The sequence below is a fragment of the Dromaius novaehollandiae genome, chromosome 2, assembly GCF_036370855.1.
Source record: "Dromaius novaehollandiae isolate bDroNov1 chromosome 2, bDroNov1.hap1, whole genome shotgun sequence".
NCBI classification, from domain to species: domain Eukaryota; kingdom Metazoa; phylum Chordata; class Aves; order Casuariiformes; family Dromaiidae; genus Dromaius; species Dromaius novaehollandiae.
This window is the reverse complement of record NC_088099.1, coordinates 111,085,882-111,105,328: the sequence shown is the minus strand read 5'-3', so window position 1 is coordinate 111,105,328 and position 19,447 is coordinate 111,085,882. Positions and strand designations below refer to the sequence as shown.

Here is a 19,447-nt window from a genome sequence, read left to right as displayed (position 1 = left end):
TAGAATTTTCAAGAATACTAAAAAAGCTACTTAAAAACTTTTTGAGATTTTTTCCCAAACTTATCTCTATTCACATGAAATAGTCTTGTTTCTAGAATTGTCTCATTTAGATTCTTTTTTAAATGAGAAGTAACTTCTGCTTTAGCTTGGTATTTCTTATTTTAGGTATTATGACATCACCCAATATCTTTCCCACATTTTTAAATGCTTTTGATATTTCATAAGGGTTTTTTGGGGGGATACAAAACAAAGTCTGAAATGATTGGACTTTTTTTCTCTCTGAAAATTCTGAATATTTTTAGATTCTCTAAAGAGATTGTCTAAATCTGTTTAGATTCTTTAAATCATTTCTAAGTAGAATTATAAGTGTCAGGAAAAAATCTAAAGATTAGATTGCTTAATCATGTTATGATGTTCTCTGAAGTTCCTTTTGCCATATGAATAATTAATTTGGCTATAAGCATACAGGGATGTAGAAGGAATACCATGACATTAATTTTCTTTCTTTGGACTCTGAGTGCAGGAGCTGGTGGAGATCAAGAACTGTTTATTTGGAAGCTCTTCTTTTTCATTTCTCTTGGGAAGAAGTGTATGTTCAACAATGAGAATGGGAGAATGTATAACCAGTATTAAACCTTTGTCCAGCACTTTAACTAGTGCTGAATTGGAAAATAATTTTCCTCTGGCTGAAACTGTAACAGAATTTTTTTCCCTAGATAAGTGCAAGAGGGAATAGAGCAATACTGCAATAGGGAAAATCTCCCTTGTTTGGGACGCTCTTCATGGGCAGTGTTGCAATATGCTGCCTTCAATGATATTTAAGACTCTATTAAAAGAATTAAAGGACTACATAAAAGTTATTTCTCTCACTGAACAGGTGCAGCACATCCCCTTGCTCCTTCCAGCCTACTTCCCTGACCGAAAGGGTTGTTGCAATGTGGGATGAGAGAATAATTCTTTCTCTGTGTCCATTCATTCCTTGGCTTCTCTGCAGGGACTTCCAATAAAAGAATTAAATTATTGTAGTGTTCTCCATGATGTGCAAACTTGCCTTATGCCTACCTACAGAGGGGCAGCAATCAATTTAGCCCACTAAGATGGGCTAGTAGAATTAGCAGCTCTCCAATGGCCAATGGTGAACTTAAAATAAACTCAAACAAGAAGGGGGAGGTTCCACAGACTGCTGCTACTTCTAATGTTTTGTCTCTCTTGTCCCTTTGTATCCCTCTAGTCATGTTTTACAGAAAGCTCTAAAACCTATGTAAGGGGCTGTGACTCTTCTTTTCTTATTCCCTTCAACCAACAGCAATGTTACTATAGTTAAAAATAATGCATGCCTATATCTACCTAAAGCAATATCTACAATTCCTGTGGTAGCCAAGCATCTTTGTGAAATTAGCAAGCCCCAGGAGTAAGTGATGGGTGATGGTGGTTAGAGATGAAGTTCTGCAGGGATTAGAAACACAGCTGCCTGAACAGATTTGCTGTCTTGGCACGTTTTTCACTTGCCAGTGGTTCAGATCTGGAATGTTACAGAAAAACTGCTGAAGCTCATCTAGTCCCAAACTATTATCCCTTGTTGGTCAGCCCTGCAGAGACAAATCATACTGCTAGGGCAGACCTTTAGTGTATTTAGAGTGATATCAAGGCTCTTGAGGTGGTGATGAAGGGCATCAGAGTACAGGTGGTGTTTGTCTTGATCTTGCTGGTAAAGGGGCAAAGTCCTGCAGGTAAATCCTGGCTGCATGGTGGGTGCTGAAGCAAGCCTTTGGCTTGGGGCCATCTTTGAAAAATAAAGCTACTGGGGAGAAAGAGGGATGGGAAGATGTAAAGTAGGACAAAGTCTACTTTGCCAACAGGCTTGATAGTCTATTGAGGAGGGCTTTAAACTAGATTCATCTGGGCATGGTAATTGTAGCCTGAAAGCCTGAAGAGACAGAGAGAAATAAGAGGCAGCAAGAAAGTGCTCTAGGAGAAAGAGGAGTAAGTTCTCCAAATCCTCCTGGGCAAGCAGCATGACTAAGGGCCCATCACAAGTTCCTGTACAGAAATGCATGCAGCCTGAGAAACAAAAGAAGGAAGTAGAAGTCTGTGCACCATTGCAGAGCTATGATCTCTTTGGGATTAAAGAGTGATGGTGAGACAGCATGACTGATGCATTGCATGAATGGATACAGGCTCCTTAGGAAAGATAAGCTGAGGTGGTGAGGAAGAGCAGTTACACTCTCTGCAAAGGAATGGCTCGAATGTATGGAGATTTGCCTTGGGACAGGTGAAGAGTCAGCTGAGAACTTACGGACAAGGATCAAAGAGCAGACAAACAGCTGACATTATGGCAGGTGTCTGTTATGGTCTGTCTGATCAAGAAGAAGTAGATAAACTTCTTTTGACAGTTGGAGGAAAGCTCAAAAATGTAGACACTGGTACTGATGGGAGACTTTAACCACCCTGCAATTCATTGGAAGAGCAACATGGTGGGACATTTCAGATTTCTGGAGTGTATTGATGAAGCAATGGATCGACAAGTCCACCAAGGGAGGTGCCCTGCTAGTTACTTACAAAATAGGGAGAGCTGGTCAGGGCTGTGAAGACTGAGGGCAGCCTTGGCAGCAGCAACCATGAGAGTTTAAAATCCTGACAGAAGTGAGAAAGGCTAATAGTAGAATTACAGACCTGGACTTGAGGATTTTGGATTGTTAAGGATCTGCTTGGCAGATGTCTGTTACATCCTCTGTTAAGGATCTCCTATAGGAGACTGCCCTGAAGGGCAAAGAGGCCCAGGACTTGATCCTCAAGAATGACCTTCTAAAATCACAAGAGCAGACTGTTTCAGCTTGTAGAGTTAAGCAGTTATGACAGAGGGCCAGCGTGGATGAACATGGAGCTTCTGACTGAGCTCAAATACAAAAAGTAAGTAATCAAAAAGCAGAAGCAGGGATGAGCTACATGGAAGTATAGAGACATTGCCTGAGCATGCAGGGATAGAATTAGGAAAGGCAAAGATCAGTCAGAGTTGAAACTCGTATGGATTGTGAAAGGCAAAGAGGATTTCTGTAAGCAAGCAGAAGGAAGGCTAAGGAAAATGTAGTCCTATTGTTCGACAGGGCCAGAGACCTAATGACAAAGGACATGGAAAAGTCTGATGTACACAATGCCTTTTTTCCTCCTTTTATATCGGTAAGTTCTTCCCTCTAGCTTCCTAGGTCCCCGTGACTAGCGGCAAAGTCTGTGGGAGTGAACCATTAATCACAGTAGAGGAAGATGAAGTTAGCGGTCACTCAAGCAAATTTCACATACAGAGATCCATGGGAACAGATGGGATATATCTGGAGGTGCTGTTGAAGCTGGCCAGTGTCACTGCCACACCACTCTCTTTTATCTTTGAAAGATGATGGTAATCAAGGGAGGTTCCTGACATCTCGAGTAAGGCAAATGTCATGCTCATCTTCAAGAAGGGCAAGAAGGAGGATACAGGGAACTACAATCTGGTCAGTTTCATCTCAGTCCCTAGAAAGACTATGAGACAAATCCTCCTGGAAGCCACAATCCAGCATATGAGTGATAAGAAGGTGTCAGGGGACAACCAGCATGATTTATCAAGGGAATCTTGTGTCTCACCAGCCTGATAGTTTTGATGATAAGACAATCACATGATTGGTGGACAGAGGAAGAACAATGCATGTTTTCCACTTGACTTTCACACTGCTGCCAAAATACACGATAATACAAAATACACATAATATAATAATAAAATAATACAAATAATACAATAATACAGAATACATGAAAAAATACATATGACTTCCCAAACTGTTGTTATAGTTGAACTGGTGAGATATAGACCAGATATGTGAACTATAAGGTAGGCAGAAATTGGCTGGGAAGCCAGTTCCTAAGAACATCCTTCAAGGGTCTCTACCAGGGCCAATACTGTTCGATGTCTTTATTACCAGTCTGGGTGACTGGACAGACTGCATTCTCAGCAAGTTCAAAATTACAGTGAAAGTCAATGTGCCAGAGGGCAGGGCTGCTATTCAGAAGGACCTGAGCAAGCTCCAGAAATGAGATGACAAGAACTTCATGAAGTTCAACAAAAGCAGATGCAATGTCCTGCATCTGGGATGGCATAACCCTATGCAACTGTAAAGGCCATGCACTGAACTGAGACTAGCTAGAAAGCAGCTTTGCAGAAAAGGATGTAGCAGCTTTCGTGGACAAGCTGAACATGAGTTGGCTGTGCAAGGAAGGCCAACTGCATGCTGCATTATGTCTGCCAGCATAGCCAGTGGCTCTTCCTCTCTATTTGGCACTTAAGAAAGACTGCATCTAGAGTACTGTGACTAATTTTGAGCTCTACAATACTGAAAGACATTGGCATGCTCAAATCCAGTGGAGGGCCACCAAGAAGGTCTAGGGTACATGATGCATAAGGAGGGTCTGAGAGAGTTTGTTTGCTCAGCCTGAAGAAAAGGTAAGATCTTGCTGCTGTCTATATCCAGTGGAAAGTTATACAGGGCAAAGCCAGACTTTTCTCAGGTGCACAGCGAAAGGACACATTGCAGAAGGGGAGGTTCCAGTTAGACTTTTTTTTTTTTTTTTTTTTTTTTTTAATGATGAAGATGGCCAAACAGTGGAACAGAGTTACAGAGTTGTGGAGTGTCCATCATTGGAGATACTCAAAACTGACTGGATACAGGCCTAACAACCTGCACAAAGTTGCTCTTTTGAGTGAGAGGTGAACTAAGTGATTTCCAGAGGTGCTTTCTAAAGTAAATTATTCTATGATTCTCTGATAGCAAAGAATAAAATAAAACTGAATGCTCTTCTGATGTTAACAGCAACTGTATACTTAAATGTAATGGTTTTTGTACAGCTCTGGACTGGGATTCCATAAAAATAGTGTGCAATATATTGGACATTAACGTCTTTAGACACCTCTTCCAGGAAAGTTATTTTGGTCTCCCTAAAACTCAATGAAAAAAGTAGCTGCCTAGAGAAAGATATTTTTATTAATGCTTAACTTCACTTCTGGAACTGATTCTGGTCTCCAAAATAGATGGTGAATAAATTCCTAGTGTAAGAAATCTGACCCTTTTTGTGTCTATTCATCTGATTCATCTTAGACATTGATATAGAACCTACAATTAATTTCCATGGAATATATATTTTTGTCAGACCATATCTATGTTAAACAGTAGTAATTTTAAATTAATTATATAAAAATAAATAGATAGATAAATTAAAGTTACAGCAATAGGTATATACTTAAGTCCTGTAGAGAAGACAGAGAATGAGTGTATACGTCATTTTTTCATCTTCATTAGAACGTTATTTCCCTGGTCAGTGTTGAAGCAGATTGGCAGCAGCAAGACATACACATGAATATACATTTTATCAATTTCTGTAAAAATATAAATTTAAATGAATATATAAATAAAATAAGTGTATAAATTATATTCAATAACTGTATAAATTGATAAAAGTGAACATATTAGCTAAAATGCTATGCTGCCAGTACAGTACTTCTTTTGTACGTGCAGCTCCATAATCTGCAACTGAATAGTTTTTACCTGCAAAGAAAGGCTTGCATTTTATATTAGCTCTATTAGTTGACAACTTTTTAGCTATTAGAATATCATTTATAGGCAACATTTTCTGATTCCTAAAGGAGTAAATAGAACTAGCTCAAATTTAGTGCAAACAATGTTACAATTTGATACATAGAACCCCGTCAAGTTACAGAAGACTCCAAATTTGGATATTCATCTATAAAAACAAAGCTTAGGGTTTTTTTACCACTTGAAGATATTGAGGATTAAGGGTTCCGTCTCATCCTCTGTCTTGCTAAGACTTAATGCTGCCTATGCTCTTTAATTAAATCTGTTCTCATCCTTAGGTAACAGATATTCACATTTCTACTGGCTACTGGTAATAAACTCTACAATTAATCATACTGAAATGTAGCTTTTGTATATAAAGATTTATGAACAACTATTAATTTTCAATCATTTACATAAAAGCTCTGGTAGGTATGACTGAACACTGCAGAAGAAACTGACATAAGTAACATTTCTTCAAAAACACTCCATGAAGGGTGATATTCAAATGTAGATGAAACAGCTGATAAAGTAAAAATTCTGGAATAAGTATATTAAGCAAAATGCTGACCACTTTAGAATGTACTGAGTCATTAATAGTTATCTGTGTAAATCAATGCAGAAGTTTAATGGAGCAGAGAAACTGATCAGCCAGTTTTATGAGCCTCACTTTTAGCTTCATCCAAGATATTAATGATTTCCCGACTTAAAATGCTGTTCCTCTTGAAATCAAGTAGTATAATGGGTTGCCCAAATTTTTATCTGAAGGTAAGGAAGGATGGAATTGACTGTCTTCTAGCCATCTGATGCTGATATGATTTTATATTTCTGTTCTAATTTCAAAGATCTCATGAGCTATGATGATGCATGATTGCCCAGCCTACAAAAAACTTCTCCCAAGGAGACTCAGGCATAGTTGCCAACCCATTTTTAGAATAAGAAAGGAATAGTGGTCTCTGTGGCTGTTTATCCATCTATAGTTGATTAATAACTCTTTTGAACTGTGAAATCTTTCTGTGTCATTCATTAACAGGCACTCGGATAGTAAGGCCAGGAGAGATCATTAGCTAATCTAGTTTGGTTGCTGCATAACATAAGCTATATTTTGCTACTAATTTGTCATGTCATTGAATCTTCCAACATGTGTTTGGATAAAACAGATCACGCAGACAGCTCCAAAAACTGACCTGAAGGCATCAAAAATCTGCCACGTGCTCTCATATTTTTCTCTAATTGTCTTCCCTGTTGAAAAAGAATGTTTTCTGTCTCATAAAAAGTTTTGAACTTCATAAGAAAGCTAACGTCTTTTGAGGCATTTGGACTTTCTCTCTTCTTCCTCAGAAAAAGCTTGATTAATACTGTATTGCAAAACTGTGAAGGTCAAACTTTTATTTATAAATCGTGTTTTAAATGTCAGTGCAATTGTCAACATCTTGCAAAGTGTCAGATCGACCTCCTTATTCAATAAGTCTGCATTATCTGGAGAAAATCTCATCAAGCACACTTCCATCAGTGATATGAGGGTTTTGTTTTGTTTTGTTTTTCTATATTATTCTCAGCTGATCTCTCTTCAGCCTGCCTCTCCCTTCTAAACAGTAAAATATGACAACATGCAAAAAAACTGACTATTTTCACCTGTTTCTGTTTTACTCACTAAGCACCCAGTACATCCTCCATTAGCATCTGTTAGGGAGCAGTTTCTGGCTGGAAGTTGAAACACTCATCTTATTTGCAGTAGTGAAATGGAAATAATTATGGATTGGAGTTTTTTTATCACTACACATGCAGTTTCAGTGAGAATGGGAGCTTCCCCTTGTTGTTTGATGGATGTGCCCTCTTTGATAAAATTGTGTCACTTCAGAACTGCTAAGCAACCAAGGACGGAGACCCACCGGGCCTTTTCTTCTCCAGCTGTCAGAAATGTCAGCCAGTAGCACGGCTAGGATGAGACTGCATTGCAGGTTGCATTAGTTGTCGTTTACATTACTTTATAGACAGTTCTTTTACGAGCCAATGGTGGGATTTTTTTTTTCTTCTTCTTTTTGAGGGCAGAGATTAGTTTACATCTCTGTACTAGGGTCTGATTTTGTTGAGTTTATCCGTTAAGAAATTATATTAGGTTAGGGCTTACTTTTAGTTATACAATTGAATCTGTAACATTTTATGTAATGTAGAAAATTATCAAGTATAAATTAAGATTTATACATTTTTATTGCCTTCATTTGCAGTATCAATAAACTCATGTTATCTAATAAGTTTTTGTATCTTTTTCCTAGCAAAATGATTCCCTTGGCTCATGTGTTCCCAAATAGATGTCACTTCTTGGTGAAACACCTGCTTCCGAGAAGAGGTGTTCAAGCTGTTCTGTTGCTATTAGACTGCAAAAATGCTTATTGCAACTTGTCCTTGTTATGAATTATAATTTTACTTCTTTCTAGAACTTTTTGCTCATATTCTTTTCAACTAAATTCACAACGATTTTAGGTGGCTGCAATTAAATCTAGATCAGTACATTTACTACATCACTTTAGCAATGGTGTCAGAGCAAAAGATAACAAAACCTGCTGCTCCTAAAAAAGAAAAAAAAACCCTATAATTTTTCACACTGTTACACACAAAGTAAAAGTAATAGTTTCTGCTTCAAAAATGCTACAGCATAAACTATCTGGATCAACTGGGATCAAACTGTATGTTTAGTTCCTGAGATGGACAATATTATCTTCCTGCCTTTCCTTCCAGACTTCTATTCCATTTAAAGGAAAAGTTTCTGTGTTTTAAGGAATAGCAATATGCGTAAGGACTTCAGTAAGTCAGAGTTTTTGAAAACTCATATGTTCCTAATTGCTTTTTTAATCGTTGTAATATACTTATGCTTACTGTCAACATTTGGCAGATGTAGACAAAGGCAATATGATGGTAAGCATGCTTTCAGCAGCAGTTGAGAAGGCAGAATCATCATTGGTACTGACATTTTGGAGTTATAGAGATTTTGAATGAATTATTATTGTGTTATTGTGAATTGTGTTATTATTGGCAATGATTATTGTCCTACTCAAAAGAAAATAACAACAACAACAACAAAAAGATATAGAGAGTCCCCTATGGGCAGAAAACTAGCCGAAACATTTGCATTATTTTTTACTGAATTGACAGACTCTTTTGGGGGGGTCTGCTTTGCATCTGGATTGCACAAGAAAATTATGAAAATGCAGAGAATTGTACTAATGCCCAGAAAAGATTTTAGCCTTTGAAAAAGGATTCTGCTTTGTCTTACCCAGTTGCACTTAGCTCCCTCTCACTGTTTTTAAAATTCTGGGCACATTCATCTTCTCCTGAAACTAGTTTATTTATTAACTCACTGACTCCAGTTCCAGATGCTGAGATTAGATGGATTTTGAGTATCTACTGTGTTCTCTTCCATGAGCTACCTGTTTGTCATTATAGTTGTTGGAACTGGATGAGGTTTTGGAGGTGAATTAGGACTCCGTTTATATGTTTAATTTGTATATAGTTCTGTTTAATATATAACATGCACCTAATCTGTATACAGTTCAGCTTTTTATATAGTAGGTTTGCATATTTTATGAGGCAAAATCTACAAATTATTCTTACTCACTTTCAATAAATCTTTTCCTAAAGCAGCTACAATGACCACAAAAAGATAATATATTTTCTTAAGCAAATGTAACAACAGTATTTCATATGCCTTCTATGACATATAGAGCTGTGTATGCGAGTGTATGGGTGCACAGCAAATCGTGAGAATATTCTATTTGAAAATGCATTCAGTCTTCCACAACATATTAAAGTTTGCTGTTTTCTGTGTTTAGCATTATCTGATTTTTTTTTTTTTTTTTTTTTTTTTTTTTTTTGATAAGAAGTAAGGTTTGAGAAGGGAGAATGCTTTGGATTCCAAAGTACATGACTTTGCCTCAGAGATGCTCTGGTTCAGCTTCATGTAGAACTTATTTTAAGTCTAGTATTTATGTATTGGGTTGTACTGATAATTTCTCTCTCTCTCTCTCTCTCACATCCTCTCTCTCTCTTTGTTGCCTTTGGGTTTTGGTGATTAATTCCTTTTATTCTTTGATGCATAAATGAAATTACTAACAAAATAGCCAAACACTTGTACTGATTCTACAGAACTTTGGGTCAAAGCATCTCGTTTGAAAAATATGTGGTTTCATTAGAAAAGACACTTAGAAAAAAGATTCACCTTTCCCTGACTAATGTTTCACACCCAGATTTTGTCCAGAATTTTCTTCTTTTTAAACATTTTACCTTTTTTTAAAACACCAGTTAACTAGTGCATTTAAACAATTCACAGGAGATTAAATCTCAGGAAAAGTGGGTTACTTCCCTCAAAAAATCAAAATGCTCTACATTGAGTTATACCAATTGGGAAGAGTTATCTCAAAATATTTCTCTTATTTTTTTTATTTTTTCAAAAATATTTTACAGCTTTTTTTCTTCATTCCTCTGTCCTATCAGTGATTTACCAGAAGAACATACTATGTGGCAATAATGAGAATTAGTGCTAAGTGCTAGGTTTCTTAATATTTTTAGCACTCACAAACATTTTCCAAAAAAGAAAAATAAAATCAATAAATTTAAAGCTATTACACCAGGAAAATACATTTGCAAAGGACTGGAGCCAGTGGGTTGGCTCTTTTTATATGAGATGTCTGAATTATGTTGACAATCTAATAATGCGCCTGAGTAGCTAAAGGCTGATACAGGCCTGCAGGAGCCGGTAATGTTGCTGTAACATCTTATAACATTAAAGACATCATGGAGATAGATAAATGAAACTAATGTAGTCTGAAAATGATTGTATTCCTTGGTTTAAAAGAGAAGGTAACTATATAAATAAATATTGTGCATTTACTATTTATATCTAGAATCTTGTGTGCAATGTATACATATTTCTATACAAAAGTTATTGAGCTAAATGTTATATGAAACATTCCTGTCTGTTTTCAAAGCAAAAAACATAATTAGCAGAGCTGGAAACCACCATTTTCTGTTGTTATCCGACCATAGCTATTACTTTAAGCAAAATCAAAAAAAATGACATTATATGGCAGAAGTAATGAACTGTGGGTGGAAAATCAGCTCAGTTGACATGCAAAATGAGACACTTCATGACTGTCTGTGCTTGTAAACGAAATACACTCAAATTATTGCTCTATATGGAATTTCAGAAAGCAGCTGAAAAACTTATTTTATCTGATTTTGAACTGTAACATTTATTAATCACAATGATTATTAGTAAGTATTGCTATTTCATGTTTACTTTGTCTTTTTCCAGCTACAGAGGACTGTTATTTGAGGAAAAATATTTATTATGAATAACTCACAGACTTATTTATGAGACTACAATTTCATTTTTTTTAATCTCCAAACTACAAATTATGACTTCGTTTGTCAGGATGCTGCATAAACACTGTTAGAAACTCACTAGTAAAATAGAGATTATTTATATTATGTCAGTTATCCCATTAAATATAATTATAAATATAATATCACATGCCACAAGATTTACACTTGCTTTCAAAATTTCATGCCAACTATTATGCTTCATTAGCAAAAGTGACAGACAGGAAAAATAATAATTAGAGCACATAAAATACAGATGCAGGGCTTGCTTGACAGTTTTTACCTGTTCAGGCACATGCAAAACAATCCTGAACACAGAATCACAGGGTCACAGAATAGTTGGAAGGGACCTCTGGAAACGAGCTGGTCCAAACCCCTACTCAAGGAGGGGGCGGCTAGAGCAAGTTGCCCAGGACCCTGTCCAGTCAAGTTTTGAATATCTCCAAGGATATTCAAACTCCACGACTTCTCTGGGCAGCCTGTTCAATAACTGTCACCGGGGGGGGGGAAGTGTTTTCTTCTGTTTAAGTATAATTTTCTGTATTTCAGTTTGTACCCATTGCTTCTTGTCCTGTCTCTGGGCAACACTAAGAAGAGTCTACCTCTATCTTCTTTATTCTCTAAAAACTCCTATGATAACATGTCTGTTTTCATACTTATATTATTCTTGTTTCAATGAGAACCAATCAGAGATAGACTGGGACACAAAGACAAATCAGAAAAATAGGGGGGAAAAAACCTAATGACTCAATTTTTCAAATTAAAAAAAAAAGAAAAAAGAAAAGGAGAGTGAAAATCATATATCACTTGAAGATACCCAACCTCTCATTGCCTCATTAGATTTTTCCTTCAACACCTTTGGAAGGGGGAGGGATAATGAAGAAAAAAATATTAAGGTTCCTGTTCCATTAATTACTATTGCATATCATATGGTATTAATAGTTAGCTGTCCCAAGGAAGGTGAGAGCCCTAAAATACTAAGCTTTGTTTGATCAGTGCAAAAAGTTAGCTTCCTACTGCCTGAGGTTTCACCATAAATAATTTCCACTGCATGCAGTCATACACAAACTACATTGGAATTATTTTTGTGACTGTGTGTGGAATTGCTTACACATACAGCACTAGGGTTAGTATGCCATGGAAGAAGTGCTATATTTGCTGGTCTTGCCAAGAATATGAAATCATTGAGCTGAATTGAAAGCTATGAAAGTGAATAATGAGAGAGATAACATTGAGAGAGTTGCTATTCTTGATTAATGTTGTATTGGATTGCATGTCATTTATTGTTATAGAAGGGAGCTGAAGACAAAAATTAACAATTCATCAGTGGAGACCAAAACTGGCAAAACTGTAGGAATACTATTAGTATGACAAGAAAGTATTAGTAGGATGTAGCCTGCAGCTAGGAAGAAGGGAATTATGTACTGGTTCACTGACACGTCCCTAAAATCAGCTCTGTTTTCTAGCAGCCTGAAACAAAGAGATAAATGAGGACTATTTCAGTGTATTCAAAAGTCAGTAAAAATGCACTTTGATTCCTTACACAGAAAACATACTAAAGGTTATCACATCATACTCCATATCCCATACCTAAGCCAGATGATATATATTATTGAACTACTGAACTGTACCATGTAAAGGCACCCATTATGTGATCAAGTGATATACCCAATCTATAGCCTGTTCTAAGAAATAAGCCCATAGCACAGATTTGTGCTGTTAGTTGCAAATACATGACCTTAAATTTTGTATTATTGAACTTTCATCTTATGTTTTTATATCTTAAATCTTCTGTATTTTAACAATATCCCAAAAATATATATGTATCATCAGCTAATTTCCTTGGCATACTCACATTTTATGCATCCAGCTCACTGACTAAAACATTAAACAAGGTCTATCTTAACACAGATTGCTGTGAAACTCAGCTTGTAACCTTTTTCTCTCTTGATTATTTCTCTTTCCAGCATATTCCAGAAACACTGCTGTTTCTTCTTTAACCAGTTCCCCATCCTTTATCTAATGCCTCCACTAAATCACAGCTTCTCCTGCGTCATGTCCTTTGTGACATTCTTTTCTTTGATTCTGTGCAAATTTAGAGATTAAATTTGCCTGCTATCACATTCAGCACTATTTTTATTAGTAGAATTTCCTCTGGAGCATGTATCTAAGATGCTAAAGTCTACCGTAATAGGGAGGACTCTCTGGGCTATTAGTCTTCCTCATAATATTTCAGTTTTCTGTCACCTATTGGAGCCTATAGACTATTCCCATAACTATACGTCTTTACTATCCTTCCCTAAAGAGATTTAAAACCACCTCCTGTTTTATTCATGCTGTGTGGTTGTGCTTTATTAATCCTTAATATGTCATAGGAACCTACCACTATTACCTTCACTTCTCTCTTCCCTGAACAGGATATATGCATTACTACTACATATTTCATTCATATTTATTTTTCTTTCCTTTCATCTGTTATCCCCTAAAATATCTGGGTGCTCTATTTAAAACTAGTAATTCAGATTCCAACATTTTGTATATTATTTGGCTAATGTTACCTGTTTCTGACTGACTGCGGTCTTTAATCAACAAAGCCTTAAATGCCCCACACCCACATCCCTTTGCTTTACCCATGCTTTGGTTAAGATCTGACTTGCTAATAGTTTTGAATGAATCTTACAAATCTTCTGTAAAGACTCCAACTCTGGGAAAATACAATTGCTTTACACAATTCAAATGCTTTTAAAATCAATTTGCACAATTCCTTTACACTTCTTTTTTTCACAATAATTTCTTTACAGGATTACTAGGCAGCTTAACTGAAAACCTTGTACCTGACACTTCCACTGGTGAAAATATGTGCTGAAATAGTCCCCTGAAGGGTGAGTATATTTGATGATTTTTCTCTCAAGTTTAACAGGACTGTTCATGATTCTATGAGCAAGAGTATGACTACAGAAGACAGTATGTGTTTAGATTTCCTTTATTGTTATTTTCATAGATTTCAAATTTCATAATGGCAGAATGGATTTGCAGACCTTGATGAAAAGCACAGACTATAAGCACTTATCAAAAGCAATGTCCTAAAGACACTTTAAGCTGTCACATAGCAGTTCTGAACAGTACAGTTTTCAAATATACATTTTAAGGAGGATACCAATTTTAGTACTACTATTACATTAGCTTCAAATGTACATAATGTCAGGTTGTATCTTGTCTTTCTACATCCAGTTAACTTCTTCCGAGTGTACAAAATAAAATTAAAGTTGCTTTGGTAGAGGGTTGTTATGATGGAGAACAACCTACTCTTTCCTTTATTACACTGTTAAAGTGATTTTGATATTTTTAGCAATGACACAGTGTAACAGAAGAAAGTACACAATAGTGCACTTCTGGAAAGAAACATGGTGTACTTTTTTCTCCTGATTATTTGCTCTTCTTATTTCACACATAGATATCTTGATAGATATCAATGCCTAGGCAGGCAGTCTTTTCCAGCCAGGTACAAAGAAGTCTTTAGAGAAGTTATGTTTGCTTTCTGGTAACAATCTTAGGACAACATCTCTCCATAATGAGTATGCATCCAATTCTGGGTGTCATATATAAGAACAAAGCAAAACTTTAAGTGAAAAAGTATGAAAAGATAGCAATGAATACCTTATTTTGAAAAAAAAATTAAAAAGTTATGCTATTTCTATTATCTTCTTATCTGAGGCCTCTCTTCAACACAGGCTAGTACAGAAAGTCTCAGAAGGACAGGTGTGGCACACTAACCTGACTCCAACTTGCTCCTAGTATTAGCCTGAGAAACTGTGGCCATAGCATTGTTCACTAGCATAGAAGTTCTCTGGTCCTCCATTGCTCTGGCTCGCCTCCTTCGTCTAGCTTTAAGCAACAGGTACAGCAGCAGACTGCAATATCTCACATCAACAGAGAGTTTCCAAAAGTTATAGGAAATTTATGGTGACTTTTTTTCCTGAAAGAACCAATAAAGTCTAAGCCTTAGTGCTGGAGAGTTGGGTTTTTTGTGTGTTTCTCATTTATCTGTTTGTTTATTTTAAAGCCAACCACCTGATTAAAAAGACCTGTTATATATTCAGCCTTTCTTCTATTCAACTGTTTTCCACATTGCTAAAACTCATGTTATAGATTTCTTAACTGATAACTGCAACATGGTCAGGTCCCAGATCCAGAGAGGTTAAAGTCTACCTATTTCAAAAGACCTTTCCCACCCCTGCCACCACAGGCTGGCACTGGGCCTTCAGAAGCATCCGCCTAGGACATCCAGTGTTTTAAGTGGACTACTGGACCCCCAAAAGCAGAAACATTGTAGACTTTCAGTTGTTGTAACAACTTTTAACAATTATCATAAACAAAAGTGACTGCAAGAAAGAAAATGCTTTGATGAAACAACAGATCAGATATGGAGATTTTATTCTGTTTTTGTTTTATATGCTGAAAACAAGTCCTGGGTGTAAAACTGCCAAAGTATCACTGAATACTGAATTGGCCTGAGTATTGAGTTCTACCATTTCATACCAGCTTAGAATCTGGCCTAAAATGTATTAATTATACCTGTTTGTCAGTTTAATGACACATTTGGATCACATTACTTTTTAAATAAAGGCTGTTTTGCTTTAACATGCGTATATTTTTTCCTGTAAAATATTTGATAGACCAGACAGGAATAAAATTGCTAGTCGTTTGAACTGAAGATATTTGCCTGCCCAGAATTTGCATGTAGATGATATATATCCCCACTACTCTACCTACCCACTAACACCAGAAAATAATTTGTAGGTACAAGGCCAACTTGTTCCCTTTTAAAAGTCTAAATCATGCAGATGTTGTTTGATGAGGCAGCTTGTGTGCTGGTGTTAGGATCCTATTCTGCTAGCATAATCCTTTTCTCATTGTGCTTGTCTGCAAAATCAACACTTTTTTTTTCTTTTTAAGCTGGCATGCTAAAGATGTGCAGGATGCTATAGACTTCTTAGCTTCTCCAATTTATGTAGCTGTAGCACTGCAAAATCCCCCACAAAACTGAGCTGTTGTTGTGCCAGACGCTGTACAAACAAACCTCTCAGTAAGGCTTTTTCCAGACGACTTGAAGAGAAGCCCAGTGACAGCACTTATAGTGACAGCACTCATCTGCAAGTGACAAAAGAAAGGTGAAGCACGATTAAAGGAACAACAGACCCATGCCACCTGCCTAGCCCCCCCCCCCCCCACAAGACATCAGTGTTTTCCAGGCACTGTGGCAGAGATAATAAACTGGTTAATCCATATTGTTTGCATATGGTGTCTGCACAGAGAGTTTCCTCTTGAGAATAGTTTTTCAGTTTCTTTACAGCTCAGATAGCTCAGATCCAGGCGGAACTGACAGCTTGCGCGGTAGCAGAGTCATGCCCTGGAGGGACAAGATGTGGCTGTTCCTTTCCTGAGTTTTAGGTGATGTCACTCTGGTTGGAGGCAGCGGCAGGTATTCAGGCTATGGCACGTAGGGCAGAGCTAGGCCTGCTTACTTAGGAGAGGCTGTCTGACTGCCAGCATACCCAGCTGGCAGCAATGCCAGCATTTCTGAGTATTTTTTATTATAGTAAAGCTTTTAAAAATATATATATACATATTTTTAATATATATAAGCTTGTAACTTTTATTGTTCTCTTATGCAGTATTTTGGTAAGGAGGAGGAGGGACCTCTCTGGGGGCAGGGAATTAGTTCAAAACTGATGATTTATAGGGAAAAATGTAAGTAACCTCGGGGCGGGGGAGGGGGAGCAGTGGAAAGGGCAAGTTAGAGTGATGACTCTCAGAGGCTTTGCAGCAGAGCTCCTCTGTACTGCTACTATAATTTGCTACTCCTGCTGTGGTACAACTGCAGGTAAAAGTTGCTTTTTGATCAGGTAATTGGGCTCAGAGAACATCCAGTCATGAACATACAATTATTTCTTGTGTTTTTTGTGTCTGCCTACACCCCCTGAGAAAAGGCATCTGGCTTAAATGTGCCATTATATATAAATTGTGCATTTTAAATGCCCCCTGTTGCTGCTGCTGTTGCTGCTGAGTCTTCCTGACCAAAGGCAAACAAGCAGCACTTCTCCTGGGAGGGCACAGAGCACCAGCGGGCGGTCTTTACAGCTATGTAAATTAAAAAGAATGCAATGAGGTTTCAAGCCGAACAGGAGCTGCTCTGCTGCCCCCTCACCCTGCGCTGAAGCAACAGAGAGAGCTCCTTGGCCCACGTTGGATGCTCTCGAGCTTTCAGCCCCCAGGAGCTGCAGCTTCCATGAGGACCTGCAATTGTCTCTTTTGGATTGGTGTGAGCATCCCAATATAGTCATCTGAAAGCTCTGAGTACATATGTGGTCCTTCCACCGTGAAGTCTGGCTCTGCCATGCAAGTTCTGCTTGACAAGAAACATGTAAAGGAAAGCAGGATGTTTTCTTTCCTAACAAGCCAGTGTTAAGTCTTAATAGTCAGTAATGCCTTTACTCATTTTAACTGTCCTAAAAACAAAACTGAGCAATCCCACATTAATATTTTGAATCGTCAAACAGCATTAAGCCAAATAGGTTTTGTTTATTGTTTTGTACTCTAGTAAATGACGTGGATTTATCAGTATTTTAATGCCATGATTTTAAAACTTTCCTAAAACACACATCCTTACTGTTTATGAAAGATGGTCTTTAAAAAGAATCTCTGTGGTTTAAAGAAGCTATTGGAGCAGTTGAAACCTGGAATATCACCCCACCTGGAGTGATTACTCATAGAATAGGATTATCTGCATACAATATTAGTCTTTGAAATGTGTACAGATTAAATAACACCTTTGGGCTGAATCCTTTACCAATTTGTGTAAATTCATAGTGCTGTGAAAATTTCTTCCAGGAGCAAAGAAATGTAAAAGGAAGTAAGTAGAGCAAAATGCTGTAAACACTGGATAGCTTTTCCAGTATTTTTCTGATGTCCATGGATTCCTTCCTTAGGGGCTTACTCAGGTTCTGTCACTAAGGGCAATCCAATGCAGTGTCTGAGTGTAAACTGACTTTGGCCTCAGCACAGATAGCGTGAGGTATTATCAAGATTAGCAATGTCTCCCTGTGGAAGACAGGCTTCCTACGAAGTAAAGCTGCTTCTTCCTGCAAAGCAAAATAGGAAGGGCTGTATGTCCCTTTTTCTAGAAAGGAGCAAGATTACTATTGCAAACTAAGGAACAGAGTCTTGAACTGCAAATTTTTTACTTCTTGACCTATGAAAGGGTCAATCCCTTCATTGAGCTATTTTCTCTAAAAAGCTGTGCATTGTAGAAAGTATTATTTCTAATAATGGATTTCATGAATGCAAAACAATATAGGTAAGAAAAAAAATCTACATTTGCTTCACACACTTCTAGGATGATGCCCTGAGAATAGTGCAAGCAATGGCAAAGGATTCATCACCTCCTCACCAGTGTGCTTTAGCATCCTTAGATGGAAATATATCCCCTGTTGGATAATTGCACCTTGTTCCGGCTGGGCGCTATGGTAAGTAAGAGATCGTTGATTTTGCCTTTTGCTCCGCTTCCCTTATGATTTCTTTTCAGCTTGTGTATCTTCCATTTTTTTGTCAAAGACGACTTCTATTTCCATTTTAGTGATGAAAAACTATGAATTTCATTCTGTTTGATTTTTACTGAAATCTTTTATTTTCTATTGAAAAATAAAATTTGGATGGAGAAATTTATCCCTATGCAGCAGTAACTATTTCCAGTCACTCAAGTTCAAAAAATTTAATGAACATATATTTGGAGATCATTCATTTTGAATGTATTCATATAATGAAACAGATATCTGATATCCCAGATATCAGGCAGTTTTATGGCAGATTTTTACTTAATCTTTATTTAGTCTTCCTATCGTATGTCAAGAATGTTCTAATTTTATTTTACAATTAATTACTTCAGTTGGATGTAGAGGTCGTAGTTCTTAATGATTTCATTGAAAACAAGAGCAGAAGCAATGCAGAACAGTAATACTGCCAAATTTTTGAAGGGATCTTAGGGTTAGGATAAAAAAACTCAAAAAACAAACAAACAAAAATGATGATAGCTGACTGTGAGTTTTCCAGACCAATGAAATTACTAATGGAACATGTTGGTGTATGAAAAAAGAAGTATGACAGATAATTCAGTAACAAAATATGTGTTAATATATACCACTGTATTCATAAATTTTAATAGAACTATTTATCAAAGCAAGAACTGTTAAAGAATTCTGTGGGCTTTCTGCCACTGTGGTAAGATGAATGATGAATCTGATGCAACGCAGGGCTTTTTAATAATTTATTGGGTCATGAGTTATGGTTTTATTCAATTGAAAATTATTAGATGGGTTTGCCCCAGGCAGAGAGCATGGTATATGAAAAAGGAAAATAGATTAAGCAAACACTCAATGAGTTTAATCATTTCAAACAGGGCACTGGATTAAGGC

At 36.9% G+C, this 19,447-nt stretch overlaps 1 long non-coding RNA gene across 1 annotated transcript in view; it reads right to left on the bottom strand.

Annotated features, from left to right (window-relative positions):
• Positions 1 to 13,943: 13,943 nt before the first annotated feature.
• Positions 13,944 to 19,447, bottom strand: part of LOC112991981 (uncharacterized) — a 30,589-nt gene continuing 25,085 nt past the window's right edge. Inside the window, exon 3 of the long non-coding RNA XR_003261405.2 lies at positions 13,944 to 16,127. This is a non-coding gene — a long non-coding RNA (uncharacterized LOC112991981). The remainder of the gene's footprint in view (positions 16,128 to 19,447) is intronic.